This window comes from Trachemys scripta, chromosome 1 (genome assembly GCF_013100865.1).
Source record: "Trachemys scripta elegans isolate TJP31775 chromosome 1, CAS_Tse_1.0, whole genome shotgun sequence".
NCBI classification, from domain to species: Eukaryota; Metazoa; Chordata; order Testudines; family Emydidae; genus Trachemys; species Trachemys scripta.
This window is the reverse complement of record NC_048298.1, coordinates 234040765-234048726: the sequence shown is the minus strand read 5'-3', so window position 1 is coordinate 234048726 and position 7962 is coordinate 234040765.

Here is a 7962-nt window from a genome sequence, read left to right as displayed (position 1 = left end):
GGTGAATCTGACTAGCACTTCTTCCCCCCCAAAACAAACAAACAAACAATCAGTTCTGATTTCAGAGGCCTCTGATTCATTCGCTGTGATACTGGCACACAAAAGGTATATGACAACTTGCAGGCAATGATGATATTCTGCTACTTCCACTGGCTGGCACCCTTAAAGCATTTTTTTTAAATACCTAATGCACTGAGGTGTGTCAAGTAGCTTTTGCACCATCTGATGTGTGATAAACATGACATTACTCACAATCGGAAATCTAAAGCCTACAGAATGTAAAGATTAAAAGAACAGCATTTTTCTTTAAATGAATGTAGTCAATGTGCTTATTAGTTCGCTGCAGCAGCAGGAGGGAGTGGGTGGGTATTTCAATGCTGGCACATTTCTATTTGGCAACAGTGAATAGCATGAGTGTTTGCAGATAGAGCTCTGTGGAATCCCCAGATTCTGCAGATTTCCTTACCAATTTTGTCTCAGATAATTAAGATTTTTAAATAACAAAAGAAAAAGTTAAAGAGGAAGTGCAAGCTCCAGCTGGATCAAATGAATTTCAAAAACACTTCAATTTTTCTTACACAGTACTGCCTTCAAATTAAAAATGATCATTAAAGCGCAATTTTGCTCTGAAAAGTAGCTATGTAAAAATGACACCTGCTTCCTCTGCTTCCTGTGTCTATCCAGAGTTGTATCTACTTACTTTAGTGATTTAAAAATACTGTAGTTTGCATTAGTCTTTACAGCTTTTGGCACTGCAGAGCCAACATGGTTATGGGACAGTGAGCCGTATTCTTTCGGGTTCACACACCAACAGAACTTGTCCACACTGGGGATTTGCCTAATTGCAGCCATGAGTGGCCAGCCTGCAGTATAACTGCACTGATGCAACCCATCTGCACCTCCATTGTCTTCATATTCTGCCTTCTCTTTCAAGCAAAGGTAAGCGCCACCAATGCAAATAGCAGTTTTGCTTGTTTAATGATTCTCATCAGTTCAGCTACACCATTGCTTAGTCACTAATGGCTGTAATCATGGCAAACATCCAGCATAGACGAGGCCTCAGACTCTAGCCTTGCAAATTGGTCCCCAAAGGTGAACATGGAGCTATTCACTTCAAGAAGTGCAAGTGTAGAGGCTGTCTGCAGGATTGAGGCCTACACATAGAGGGCCAAGGCTTCAGCTGAAGGCAATGGGGTTGCAGAAGTGTAACTGAGGGCAGAATTTGAAGACACTGGAGTAGCACAAATGTAAAGGAGGGCAGCATTTGGCCTGAAGATTCCTTATTAGCGGTGATGTTGCACAAGCAGTATAGAACCCAGACAAACTGGGATCTGAAAGTCAGTTTACTTTTGTTTACATTACATTACATATAGTTTACATTAAAAACAACATCTTTTAACTTATTAGCTAAGCAAATTGTATCAATAAGCCATTAAGAGAACAAGTCCTGCAAAGGGAAGAAGGAAAGTTCCGAGTCCTTGCAACAACCGAGCTCTACACATGCTTGGCTAAACAGGATGTGACCAGGGGCGGCTCCAGGCACCAGCACAGCAAGCGTGTGCTGGGGCGGCAAGCCGTGGGGGGCGGCCTGCCGGTCGCTGTGAGGGCAGCAGTCAGGCTGTCTTCCATGGCATGTTTGCGTGAGGTTTGTGAGGTTCGCCGGTCCCGCGGTTTTGGTGGTAATTCGGTGGCAGGTCCGCTGAAGGCGCGGGACCGGCGGACCTCCCGCAGAACCGCCACCGAATCCACGGGACCGGGGCAGACCTCCCGCAGAAACGCCGCTGAAGGCTGCCTGACTGCTGTGCTTGGGGCGGCAAAAAACATTGAGCCGCCCCTGGATGTGACCAATACATTCTGAGAAATCTCCTTCTGTCTTCTGGAAAACCATCCCAAGGAAGAGGAGAAAAAAACCCCCAAACCATGCTCATGTGGTTCTTCTGCACTCTAGATAGAATTGTAAGGAATTCAGACGCGTCAACTTGATCTTGGTGGCAGTGAGAGATGTGCAGCTACTTCAATAAATCAAGGTGAAGAGGCTTAAAATAGAAGGACAGAAAGGTGTCAGTATTATTCAGTAGGGGAACAGAAGAAGCCTGCCATTTTAATCATGGAGGCAGTATACAAAATGATGCTTAACAACAATCAATAGATTTAGGATAGGTGCACAACTAGCCTGATAATAGCACCTAAGGTAAAAACATAAATCACAGCACTCACTTTTTCTACCGGTCCACTGCTACACGCTTTTATGTTGCACTGTCATCAACATCTCTCACCTCATCTGGATCAACCTTTGGCCTGCACAATGTTCCAGTGGTTCATTATCGCAAATCGTTATCTACATATAATTTAAAACAAGAGCTGGGATTTCAACAGTCAGTGGGCATGTCTGATAAAAGCACACCAGAATTTCTTTACATGGTTGGTTATATTTCACTCACTTTAGAGAATTTAGAGGTGAGTTAGGCCTAGTAAGTCATCTAGTCTATCTCCTTTCCAGTGCAACATTGCATACTACCATTTTAAAATGTCCCAGTCAATGACATGTCCATCACTTCCCTTGGCGATTATTCCACAGCCAATGTGTGATGGGTTGGATCACAGAAACCCCCTTGGGGCTGCCAACTGATGTGCCAAGACTACTTCTGCCCCTGCCTTCCCTGTCAGCCTGGGACTCCAGCACCCTGTCTTGTTGAGCCAGACACGCCCTTCTGCTCCAGACACAAACCCAGCCACTTAAGAAGTGTTCCTGTCGGATGCTCAACTCCCAATGGGGTCCAAACCCCAAATAAATCCATTTTACCCTGTATAAAGCTTATACAGGGTAAACTCATAAATTGTTCACCCTCTATAACACTGATAGAGAGATATGCATAGCTGTTGTCGTCCCTCCCCCCCCAGGTATTAATGCATACTCTGGGTTAATTAATAAGTAAAAAGTGATTTTATTAAATACAGAAGTAGGATGTAAGTGGTTCCAAGTAGTATCAGACAGAACAAAGTGAATTACTAAGTAAAATAAAATAAAACACGCAAGTCTGAGTCTAATACAGTAAGAGAACTGAGTACAGATAAAAACCTCACCCTTAGAGGAATTCCAGTAAGCTTCCTTTAACAGACTAGTCTCCTCCTAGTCTGGGTCCAGCAATCACTGAAACCACCTGTAGTTATTGTCCTTTGTTCCAGTTTCTTTCAGGTATCCTTGGGGGTGGAAAGGCTCCCTCTTTAGCCAGCTGAAGACCAAATGAAGGGGTCTCCCATGGGCTTAAATAGACTTTCTCTTGTGGGTGGAGACCCCCTCCTCTCTCCTATGCAAAGTCCAGCTCCAAGATGGAGTTTTGGAGTCACCTGGGCAAGTCACATGTCCATTGCTCACATGCTATTTTGAACATCCTCATGTAGACTTCTTATGGATTGGAGCCTTCCAAGATCCATTGTCCCTTAAGTGCTTCTTGATTGGGCACTTAATTTGCACATTCCTTTCTCAAGAAGCTGACCAAATTATTTACAAAGGCTACTTAAAAATCAAGCAAGTACACAGCCAATATTCATAACTTCGAATACAACGACACATGCATACAAATAGGATTAATAGATTCAGTAGATCATAACCTTTACAGAGATATGTTACATGGCATATGTAGCATAAAACATATTCAAGTTATGTCATATATACATCCATAAGCATATTTCCATAAAGCCTTATGAGGGGCATTGTCACACAATGGATCTAACATTCAGGGAATCTGTCATGATATTCAGGCTTACCTTTCCTATTCTTAATTTCATCCAGGTTTGCACCCATTGTTACTGTAAATAATTTCTCTCCTTCCTCAGAACTTAGCCACTCTTGCGTTCATGCCCTTCAAATATTTGCAGACTGTACCTCCTCCCACCAAGTTACTCATGTTTAGCACTTTACTTTTTCCTCTGGAGTCCATCCTTCCACCCCTTTGGATATTTTTCTTGCTCTAGCATCTTCCTTTTGAAGATAAGGCTGTTCAGAGCCTAGCTTTGGGGAGAGGCTTCGCAAAGACTGCCGTATCAGAGGCAAGGGGGACTCTTCTGAACACCCACCACAAAGATGCCATCTTCTAAGAGTGAGATTAATTCAGACAGACATATACATTTTTAGATGTTTATCTTTAAAGCTCACCAATCACTAGTCTCAGTCTGCAGAGAACAAATGGAATGACATGCAAATCTAACAATGCTTTACCCTGGGAGATGCTCCCTCTAGTCCAGAGGTGAGGCACATTAACAGAGCGGTATGAGGTAGCCTGCAGTGCCATCTGTGCTATGCCTGTCCTGTGCACGGATAAAAGACTTTACTCTCCAAGGCTGTGAATTTATTACCTTTCACTCAGTGCACATTTTTTCTTAGAAAAAGAAGAAAAAGCAGGTTTGAAAGGAGGAGGGGTAATGGATCTTGCTATTTTCATCAAGTTACTCTCCTAATTTTCTACTCCTTTATAGGAATCATGTAAAGGTCCTCGAGATGCCTTTATTTCTCTAATGAGAAAGAAGGCATCATAATTCCCTTTTATGCAAAAAAGCCAAAATACAAGACACACACCTGCGAGTAGAAGAAAGCCTGTTCTACCTCACTGACATCTTTTATCACATATCTATATCTATCTATCACCCCAATTCCTGCAGTATCTGACCACCTTTCAATCATTCATTTATCCTCACAATTGTCCTATGAGGTTGGGAAGTACTCAATTGATCTTCATTGTACAGATGGGGAACTGAAGCCAGAAAGGCTAAGGGGCAGATCCTCAACTGGTACAAATGAATTGACTTCATTGGAGCTCTATTGATTAACTCCAGCTGAGAGTCCGGCTCGGCGTGATTTGCTCCAGATCACACAGGGAGTCTGCAGATGGAACAAGGAATTGGACCTTGGTCTCTTAAGTTGCAGATTAGAAACCTGTCACTGGACCATCCTTCTTTTCTTACATAATTTTGGGGTTCCAAATCAATTCAAGCAATTCAACTCCCTCCCTCAAAACTAAAGCATAGTTTCAGTTCCCAAACAAAAGGCTTTCATTATGTGCCATTACTAATGCAAACAAGTTAATACAAATATAATAGTCAAGTGAAAAAAGAAACAGTCATCCTTAATTCTTATGTTTATAATCTGGTAGGTGAATGTTGTAGCATTAAGTGAATAGTGCTGTTTGGTTTTCTAAAATCTGCTTCCTCCTCTTTCCACCACTGAAAGGGAACTGAGGGCTGGTCTACACTAAAGCTATAAGTCGACCTAAGTTACGCTTCTTCAGTTACGTAATTTACATAACTGAAGTCGACGTAACTTAGGTCAACTTAAGCAGTGTCTACGCTGCACTGTGTCAACAGAAGACACTCTCCCACTCACTTACTTTATGCTTCTCGGGGGACTGGAGTACAGAAGTTGATGGAAGAGCACTCTGCTATCAACTTAGTGGGTCTTCACAAGACCCACTAAATCGACACTGCTGCATTGATCGCACCAGTGCTGATTTAGCCCTAAGTATAGACATGCCCTAATACTCTGAAATACTGCATTGTTATGGTCAGATGCATGAAATTAGATCTTAAGGAAAAAACAAAGAACTGTTCATTTTGGCAAAAGACTATATGTTATCTGTGGTGCATTCAGCTATCATGAATGCCCCTTTGATAAAAGGAGTCAGATAGTAACTTTTTCTGACATTATTCTTTCTTTGTTTTCATTTTAAACCATACATAGGAGGACTTCCCCCATTGCACTTCCAATATTTAGAACACAGGAATCAAATTTACACCGAACTGCTAAAATTCACTACCATAGATTATGTGCATCTATACATTATGTACATTTATAATACATTTACATACCATAGCTCCATAGTACCTCAATTAACAAATACCCTATTTCCCCTCAAGCCATCCCCTCTCCAAATACCTTAAGGAAAAGAAAAAAGTAATTGTGGAAGAAATGTTGCTCTTTTGCTGTCTTGTAAAAGCTATTTCCATGCGGTTGTCCCAAATACAGTGACCAACACCAGTATAAAATAATATGTCCATTACACAGCCGAGGTACTAGGTAGTTGTAATGACCATCCATAAAATGGGCCAAGGTTCTACAGACACAACTGAGACCAGAATTTGTTCGTTTGTGTACATCACATCACTTAGGCAGACAAGGCATGATATACAGTATGCACATTATGAATGATACCATAGTGCCACATTTGTGCACAGCAAAAGACTTCATCAGGCTCTAAGTACATCAAACCACCTAGGTAACCAAGGCACTACTGACATTTATGAGGTCATAAATATGCTCAGTTAGAGGAAGCAGGCTCAGGAAACAGGCTTTTTAAAAATTCTCAGTGCTGAGGTACAAAGGAAACAGTCGCACTGTATTTCCATCTCCTTTATTCCACGCGTACTTTATTGGGGCAGAATATTTAAAATCGTATCTTATAAAATGCTAGTCTAACAATTGTAATTTTGGAGTGACAGTTCTTGTATGGTATATTTCTTCCTCGTGTGTTTTACGGCCATCAATTATATATAATAGCCATGAAAATCATTGTGTAGGTGCAGCACATTAATGTATATACATTCCAGCCAAAGAGCTACAATCCACACATATTGAGCTCCTTGTATAGAAAGTTTTCCCCCTCTTCTTTAGATTTTCTGCTGCTCTGCTTGATGACTAGCAATAAAATGGGTAAACAGAGCTCCAAGGGAAATGAAAACTACATCTGCCGAACATTCAGAGCCACTGCCAAAATACACAAGGTGGATAATTTGCATGCAGTATGTAAAAAGTAGTTACGCTGCTTTCTTCCTACACTTTACATCTCCATAAAACATAATAATGGATTTCTAATTATACATCTGAATAATAAGGAAGCAGCAAGAACAGTTTTAGGAGGAAAATGGCACAAGGGGAAAAAATGAACTAAAGGAACAAATGAAATGAGGGCAATGACATGATTCAGAAGATGCTTTAAATGGTTGTGTAATAAACATTTTGAAGCACACATTTTCTTAGGCTTCTTCATAACAGTTTTAATTTTTGACATCTGTCTTCACAGTGAAGGGATGAGTATTATCTACAGAGATGGATAAAGGGAGCTGCCGTCATGTTTATTAGAATAAATATTAGATTCTTAAACAGGCTTTATGCGGGGGAGAGGAGAACAGATTGACGCAGCATGCAAGCTGCATCAAAAACTAAGTGTGAACACTGAAAATACTAATTCTTTTCCTTAGTTTAAGGAATATGTCAGTGATCTCTAACATGTTGCAGAACTCTACATGCTTTCCAGGAGAACAAGCCACCTTCACAGAGGGGTTTAATAGCGACTGCTTCCCCCATCCACAAAGGAGCTTATAACCATATCTGCCACCAGGCTGGGACCCACACAGCGCACTGTTCTTAATCATGTTCTAAAACTGGATCTCCTCTAATGGGCTCTGCAGATCATTAGTGATCTTTTGCAATAGCTGCTGGTACAGACAGTAATCATCTGGTGGAGAAGGCGACTAAGGAGTCATGCCGTCATCTGGAGATGATAAGGGAGCCTCTGTTGGGACAGTCAGTACCAGCAGAACTGGTTCCAGCTTTTCCTCCTCGTGCACTGATGGTTCCAGTTGATGATAGGGGAGGAGTGGTATGACCCCCTGAAAGGGGTCCAGACACCTGTCAGAAGAATCCTAAGGGCCCCAATTAGGTCAGAGGAGGGATCCATCAGTTGCGGTGGGCCCCATGGGACTCGATACCAACAGTCCCTGGGGGCGTTGTATCTGGAGGCATGGTAAGCACAGCCTCTCGACTGTCTGTTGGGGCTCCTATGCCTCCTTGGAGATACTGGTGCAGCTATCTCCTCTGACTCCTCCAGTGCCAAGGACAGTTCCGTCGGTAGCAGCGGTCGCTCCTGACCAACGGTTGCAGATGGAACTGCTCCTGAGACATTGGCAACG